The sequence below is a fragment of the Chiloscyllium plagiosum genome, chromosome 23 (genome assembly GCF_004010195.1).
Source record: "Chiloscyllium plagiosum isolate BGI_BamShark_2017 chromosome 23, ASM401019v2, whole genome shotgun sequence".
In the NCBI taxonomy this organism is placed as follows: Eukaryota; Metazoa; Chordata; class Chondrichthyes; order Orectolobiformes; family Hemiscylliidae; genus Chiloscyllium; species Chiloscyllium plagiosum.
Window position 1 is genome coordinate 40036742 of NC_057732.1, and position 8300 is coordinate 40045041.

The 8300-nt window shown below is 40.5% G+C and overlaps 1 protein-coding gene across 9 annotated transcripts in view; it reads right to left on the bottom strand.

The window, feature by feature from the left end:
- nrf1 (nuclear respiratory factor 1) overlaps window positions 1–8300 on the bottom strand; it is a 77421-nt gene extending 69121 nt beyond the window's left edge. For 7 of the 9 annotated variants that reach the window (XM_043714019.1, XM_043714016.1, XM_043714017.1 and 4 more), the window contains exon 1: window positions 8199–8300. The gene's annotated coding sequence lies outside the window, so the exon portion shown is untranslated. Of the gene's footprint in view, window positions 1–7338; window positions 7383–7586; window positions 8165–8198 lie in introns of those variants that run through there. The other 2 variants (XM_043714011.1, XM_043714012.1) reach the window with 2 other exon arrangements.

The window sequence follows — 8300 nt, forward strand, 5'->3', positions numbered from 1 at the left end:
AGTGACATCTAGTAGCCAGAGTGGGTAGTACAATAATGGACCCATGCTCAGCTTTTGAAGGTGGAGCTACTGTGAGTGCACTTCAAAAGAGATAATGGGAAGGAATAGCCGTGTATGTGAACAGAAAAGTATCATTTTTATTTATTCTCTGATGAAAGAAGCATATTGCCTATCCCCAGTCACCCTTGAGGTGTTGGTGGGCCCTCTATTTAAATTGTATTCCTGATGAAGGGCTTTTGCCTGAAACGTTGATTTTACTGCTCCTCGGATGCTGCCAGAACTGCTGTGCTCTTCCAGCAATACTAATCCAGAATCTGGTTTCCAGCATCTGCAGTCATTGTTTTTACCTCTATTTAAACTGCTGTTTCCTACGTGGATGAGGCACTCCCAAAATGCTGTTGGCTAGGGAGTTCTAGAACTTTAATACAATGTCAATCAAGGAATAACTGATGTGAGTGGCAACTAAGAGAAAGTGAGGACTGTAGATGCTGGAGAGTCAGAGTCAAAAAGTGTGGTGCTGGAAAAGCACAGCAGGTCAGGCAGCATCCGAGGAGCAGGAGACATTCCTGATGAAGGGCTTATGCCAAAAGTGACAACTCTCCTGCTCCTCAGATGCTGTCTGACCTGCTGTGCTTTTCCAGCACCACACTTTTTGACTCTGATGTAAGTGGCGGTCAGGATGGTTTGTGACTCTTAGAATGGAACTCAAAAGTATTGATATGACAATAATGGACTCATTCTCAGCTTTTGAAGGTGGAGATACTGTCCCTTATATGGCAGTGTTCTCACCCTTCCAGGTGATGATGACTACAGCTTTGAGATATGCTCCTGATCAAGTTGCTACTGTACATCCTGTAGCCATGTATCCCTGTGGTTTGCAACTCCACCAAAACTACTCAAAGTTATCAATCCATCTGCTTTAGTTACATGTCACCCAGTATAAACTATAGGTGTTCCATAAATGAGTCAGAGCTAGTACCATTAGGGCCAAGTGGGAGTGGTAATGCCTGGTTATAGTCAATGTGCGTTTGAAATTAGATTAGATTAGATTACATTACAGTGTGGAAACAGGCCCTTCGGCCCAACAAGTCCACACCGACCCACCGAAGCGCAACCCACCCATACCCCTACATTTACCCCTTACCTAACACTGCGGGCAATTTAGCATGGCAAATTCACCTGACCTGCACATCTTTGTGACTGTGGGAGGAAACCGGAGCACCTGGAGGAAACCCACGCAGACACGGGGAGAACATGCAAACTCCACACAGTCAGTCGCCTGAGGCAGGAATTGAACCCGGGTCTCCGGCGCTGTGAGGCAGCAGTGCTAACCACTGTGCCACCGTGCCGCCCACAAATGTTTACAGCTTTCTAAAACAGGGTGAGGTATTTTAGCATATCAGGAATTTTAACCAACAGATACCAACTGTATTACCATCATTTGTTAATATTGTGCAAACTCAGTCTTAAGAGTCAAAAGAACCACAGTCATAGAGATGTACAGCGTGGAAACAGACCCTTCAGTCCAACTTGTCCGTGCCAACCAGATATCCTAAATAATTCAGTCTCATTTGCCAGCACTTGGCCCATAACCCTCTAAACCCTTCCTATTCATACAATTATAACACCTGGATGGGTGCAAGTCTCCACCTGGCAGCTCATTCCATACATGCACTACCCTCTGTGTGAAAAAGTTACCCCTGAGGTCTCTTTTACATTTTCCCCCTGTCATCCCAAACTTATGTCCTCTAGTTCTGAACTGCCCCTACCCCCCAAAAGAGAAAAGACTTTGCCTAGTTACCCTATCCATACCTCTCATGATTTTACAGACCTCTATAAGGCAATGCCCAATGCAAGAACAGTACTAACTCGTTACAATGAAATGCTCTACGTTTGTAGGGTTGCAATTTGCTTGATTGACAAACATTTTTATTTTAAAAAAAAGATGAAATGTGAGAATGAAGTTAAGCCATTGTGTAAGAAGCTGTTTGAAACATAAATACATCATAAAAAGGCTGCGTGCAGTGAACATACTTTATTAATGCACAAGTTCCTGTAAACACTAACATTTTTCATCTCACACTTATTAAAAAAAAAGTGCATTGCCTGCCATCACACTGGCAGAGGAAGTCAGTGTGCTGATATCATTGATGTGCACCTGGAACTCTCACCACCTGCACACCTCCACTCAGCACTCTACTCTGCTTCACCTGGTGTTCTCCTGTTCCTCTTGACCCCACCTATCCCCAGTTCCGGTTTCCTATTTGCTGCTTCACACAATACTTGTCACTACCTCTGTGGTTGTCTGACTCCCAATCCCTCACTGCCTTTCTCCCAGAGACAGAAAACATGAAGGCAGCACAGCAAAGAGTAGGAAGTATACAATGAGAAGTGGGGCAGTTGTTTGGATCAGGGCAGAGCATATTACAAACCTAGGATTTGAATTAATTTGGGAAGTACATAAATTACTCTTCTAATTATTCGATGCAGGTACCTTGTTGCAGCATTGTGACAGTGACATCACAGGCACAGCAACTGTTCATTTATGAGTATGCCTTCAGTGGTTGCAATAGCAACAATGTGACATAAAAATGTTCTGCTTTCCCACTGTCCTTCCAAAGTGGTCAATTTCCCATGTTATTCACTGTCTGCCCTGTTTATGCTCACTTAAAAGTCTATATTAAGTTGCAGTCTCGTTTCATTTTCCTCACTTATTTTCCCAACTAGCAATGTGTCATTGGGAAAATCAGGAAATGTTATACTGTCACCTCAAAATGACTGATATAGGTTTTAAATACTTGAGACCCAAGGACTACTAGTTACACACTGGATGTCTGAAAATGACCTAAATATTTCACCTTTTCTGTTAACTATTGCCTACTTTATGTATTAGCTCAAAACTCATGAGCTCAATCTTACTCAAAATCATTACATTTCCTTATCAAATGCCTTTATAAAATGTATATATACGTTCGCTATTCTACTGCACTGCATTTAAATTGCTTATTCCGGAAAATGTCCTATTTTCTTATGCAAGTACACTGAATTTCATTAGCTATGTGTACTCAACCCTCTAGTCTTTCCATAAATCTCCTGTATTCTACCCATACTGTTCCTCAATTTGCAGATGCCCACCCTAGGATTAAAATTCAATTGTATCCCCTCCATACTTATAGAATCATACAGTGCACAAAATCATTCAGCCCATGACTTGTCAGTTCTTTAAACGAGGCATCCAATTAGTCTCACTACCATATAAATTCATTCATTGCCATGCAAATTCTACCTTTTACCTATACACTCAATTTTATTTTGAAATTCACTACAAAACCATTCTTTCCTTTTCATTCCAGATTATAACACTATGCAGAAGAAAATTCTTCTCATCTCCCCACTGGATTTTATTTTGTGAACTTTTTCAATGTCTTCCAGTTGGCTGGATAGTACAACAGGTTAAATGGTCAATAACTTACTATGAATTCATGTCAATGCTGTATAAAATGCAAACACATGGGTTAAAGTTCCAAAACCTGCAATGAAGATAGACTATTAGAATTCATGTATTGGTGAATTTTGTATATTCTTATTTGTTAAGCTGAGGTGGATATTATTGACATGATCATTATTTATGGTAATCTGTTAAATTCCTTTAAGAAAGTGGTGAATCATCTTCTCAAATTGCTGTAGTTTCAGTGAAGATCCTCAGACTTCAGGATTTTGATCCAATGAGATGAGAAATGGTAATATAGTTCCATGTCAGAATGATGTGCAAGTCAGTAAAAGCTTAGTGTTCCCATTTGCCTGCTATCCTTATTTCTGTAGATAGCTTGAGGAATGGAAGGCACAGTCAAAGAAGCTTTGGTAAGTTCCTGTATCGCATCATAAATGGTACACATAATTATGACTTTACACTGCTGGAGGAGAAAGTGAATGTTTAACATGATGCTGGCTGTTTTTTCCGAAACACTGCTGAACCTTTAGAAGGTTGTTGGAGTTGCAGTTATCCAGTTAAGTAGATAATATTTCACTATACCCTTGACTTGTACCTTGTAGACAGACTTTGAACAGTTAGAAAGAAAGTGTCATTTTCTGTACTCAGATTCTGACCCACTTTTGTAGCTGTAGCTCGCTAAGTTGGGTTACTGGTCAGGATATTTATGGTAAGTGATTCATCAAGGGCAATAACATGTACATCAAGAGCAATTGGTTTGACTCTACCATAAGATGTAGAAAAAGTTGGCCAGTCCACAAGAGACTGCTCTGCCATTAAATGAGATTATGGCTCATTTGATAATCCTCAACTCCATTTTCCGGTCTTCTCCCCTTCATCCCTTGATTCCCTTACTGATTAAAAATCTGTTTATCTCAGTCTTGAATAGATTAAATGACCCGGCAGTAAAGAATCCCACAGATGATAGTCTTCATCTGTTTTAATTGTGAGACCCTTTATACTAAGATTATGCCCTCTGATCCTGGACTGTCCTCCACGTGGGAGCAACATTGCTGCATGTATCCCATCATGTCCCTCAATAACATAGATGTTTCAATGAGACTGCTTCTCATTCTTCTAAATTCCAATACTTCCATTCTACTCAACCTCTTTGCATAGGACAGTCCCTTCACAGCTGATATCAGCCTACTGAAGGGGGCATAGCTTTAAATTAAGGGGTGGTAGGTATAGGACAGATGTTGGGGGTAGATTCTTTACTCAGCGAGTCGTGAGTTCATGGAATGCCCTGCCAGTAGCAGTGGTGGACTCTCCCTCTTTATGGGCATTTAAACGGGCATTGGATAGGCATATGGAGGATAGTGGGCTCGTGTAGGTTAGGTGGGCTTGGATCGGCGCAACAACGAGGGCCAAAGGGCCTGTACTGCACTGTATTTTTCTATGTTCTATGTACTGAACTTTTCTCTGGAACACCCTTTACATCTTTTATTAAATAAAGGGCCCCAAAACATTGAGCATATTCCAACTGTGATCTGAATAGTATCTTGTACAATTTTAGTAAATCCTCCCTACATTTATATTCTATTCCCTTTGAAAAAGGCCAATATTTCATTTGCCTTCCCTGTTACCTCTGAACTCTGATGCATTTTTGTGATTCATGCATGACAGCACCCAAATCCCTCTGTTCCACACCCTCCTGCAATTTTTCTCCATTTAAATAATATTTAGCCCCCTCATTCTTCTACCAAAGTGTAAGGCTACATATTTTCCCACATTATAGTCCATCTGCCAAGTTTTGCCCACTTGCTTAGCCTGTCTATCTCTTTTCGCAGACACTATGGCAGTAGTTATTTGCTACATACCAGTCCAAGCCTGAAACTGCCCAGATTTTGCTGCTAGCAAGTACAGACTACTTTCATATGAAGAGTTGTAAATATAAGTCAACACTGCACAATGAACATTTCCATTTCTAATTTCATGATGGAAAGAAGGTCAGCACTGAGGATATTTGCTGATGATCACATACTGCTGAGAAATGAATGATGTCTTTTATACCAGGAGAATTCCCTGTACTATTTTCCCTATGGTGTCACAGCATCTTTTATATCCAATTGAGCACACAGGATTTCAGTTTAATATCTTGTCCAAAATGTAGCAATTTTGGTATTCTGTCAGTACTATAATCAAATTAGTCTAAATTAATCCTTCATCCTAGAACTACAATCTCTGAAGCAAGTATAACAAATGCCAAGTGTAGCACAGATATCTTAAGCAAATCACAAAATAATTCCTGGCAATTGAAAGATCTATTGATTTTTTTAAAAAAACTGATACTGCTACACCTCTTTGTGTCCATGTAACCTTCAATACTGTGGACCCTTTAAAGTTATTCCAATAAAATTCCCCGAAAATCCCATTCAGTTAATTAAAGCTTCATGCTGACTGTCCTTTATTAGCCTTTAACATTAAATGATCAGTGTGGTCTCTCTTTATGGTCTTTAGCAGCTTTCCCCCTATTGCCTAGAAGTTAACTCCATGACTTTAGACTTCTCGTATAAATTTGTCATCCTCACTTCCAAAGGATTTTAGTAAACTTTGGTGAACACCTCGCTATGTCATCACTAATTTCGCTCAGTTTTGTGCAGTGTAGACCACCCGAGCCTGAAGATTTATCAGCCAAGTGACATCAATATTTTAAATATTGTTTATATTAGCAGATCCTCCACACCTTCTTCTGGTTTTAAGAGTTATAGAGACGTACAGCACAGAAATAAACCCTTCGGTCCAACTCATCCATGCCAACCAGATATCCCAACCCAACCTAGTTCTATTTGCCAGTACTTGGCCCATATCTTTGGAAACCCTTCCTATTCATACACCCATCCAGATGGCTTTAAAATGTTGTAATTGTACCAGCCTCTAACACATCCTCTGGCAGCTCATTCCATACACATCACCCTCTGTGTGTAAAGGTTGCCTCTTAGGTCTCTTTTATATCTGTCCCCTCTCACCCTAAATCTATGCCCTCTAGTTCTGGACTCCCCGAACCCAGGGAAAAGACTTTGTCTATTTATCCGATCCATGCCCCTCAATTTTATAAACCTCTGTAAGGTGACCCCTCAGCCATTGACACTCCAGGGAAAACAGACCCAGTCTATTCAGCCTCTCCCAAAAGCTCAAATCCTCCAACCCAGGCAACATCCTTGTAAATCTTTTCTAAACCCTTTCAAGTTTCACAACATCCTCCTGATAGGAAGGAGATCAGAACTGCATGCAAAGTTCCAAAAACGGCTCAACCAATGTCCTGTACAGCCGCAACATGACCTCCCAACTCCTATACTCAATACTCTGACCAATAAAGGAAAGCATACCAAATGCTTTCTTCACTATCCTACTTACCGGTGACCCTACTTTCAAGGAACTATACACCTACACTCCAAGGTCTCTTCATTCAGCAACACTACCCAGGACCTTACCATTAAAGGTGTATATGTCCTGCTCTAATTTGCTTTCCCAAAATCCATTTTTCTTGCAGATATTCTTGCAGCCAAGCCCCATAATCCAGTATCTGCAGTCCTCACTATCCCCTACACCCCACATAAATACAGGTTGAGAGTTTGTACAATCCTCTTAAAAATAAACTCTCTTACTTTAGATATTTGAGCAGAAACTTTGTTAGTTCAAGTATAGAAGATAGGCTAGTCTTTTTAAAAAGATTTTCTATACTTTCAGTATCTTTTAATTATATTTTTATTCAGCACTATTCCAACAAGACTACAAGAAATATCTAATAGCACATATTCAAACTAGAAAGTCAAGAATCTCCAAGACACTACAAAGTGTAAGGATAGTACAAACAAGATCAAAAATGAGTTAAGACATTTGTTTACCTTTTTAAAAATGCTGAACAAAAAAGTGACTGAAGTGTTTTCTTCTAAAAAAATGAAATATTGTTTGAAATATTCAAGATGTTTTTTCAGACATAGAAATTAACCTAAACATTGAATGATTTCAATAAAAACTCACTTCAAGCAAATCACAATTAGGACTAAGGAAATAAAATATTTTTAAAATGCATAAGTGATAACAAATCTTTCAACTACAACACCAATAATAAACAAAACTCGCATCAACCTACAATCCTTGCAAGGTCAGGGCTCATTTTCTTCAAGTTATAAAATGAAACATTCTTGACTGAATACTCCTTCCACATTTTAGAACTGCACATCAATCTATCGGATATTATTCATACATCAGGATCTAATGATTAGCAAAATTATTTTGGGTTATAGCAGGTTACTTAAACACTTGACCGGGGACCCATTTTGAATAGCAATATTTTAAGAGTTGCGAGAATAAACCCCAAGGCATTAGCTCCTTTTTTTCAAAATAAAACATTTACAACGGCCCCATTGTGGACAGGGCCCAGGCTTTAGGATTAAGCATCTGCTCCTTCCCTCCAGCCAGTTCAATGCTCAACAGTTCATGCTTCCCCCTCCCGCACGCACTCCTTTCTTCCTCCTCCCTTAGTCCCGCCAAAATCCAGCCCTGCCAACAGGCAGGCCTAGTGCGGCCTAGGCCCTCTTGGTTTGAGATTTAAGCTCTTCCCCGCCGTCTAAAAGCGACTCTCGAGATTCTTTCTCGCTCTTTTATGAAGTAAAACACCCGTTTCAGCGACCGGGCGTCTTTTGGGGTCCGATTTGCGACTGCGCCAGGGCTGAAATTTGGAGAATGCGCGGTGAGCACTAACCTCAGAGCGGCTGCGCCGATGGCCTGGAACTCGGTCTCTCTGTGCCTGCGCTGCCAGCTCCAACCTGGCCCCTCCCCGCCCCCACCCTGCTCACCCTAAGCT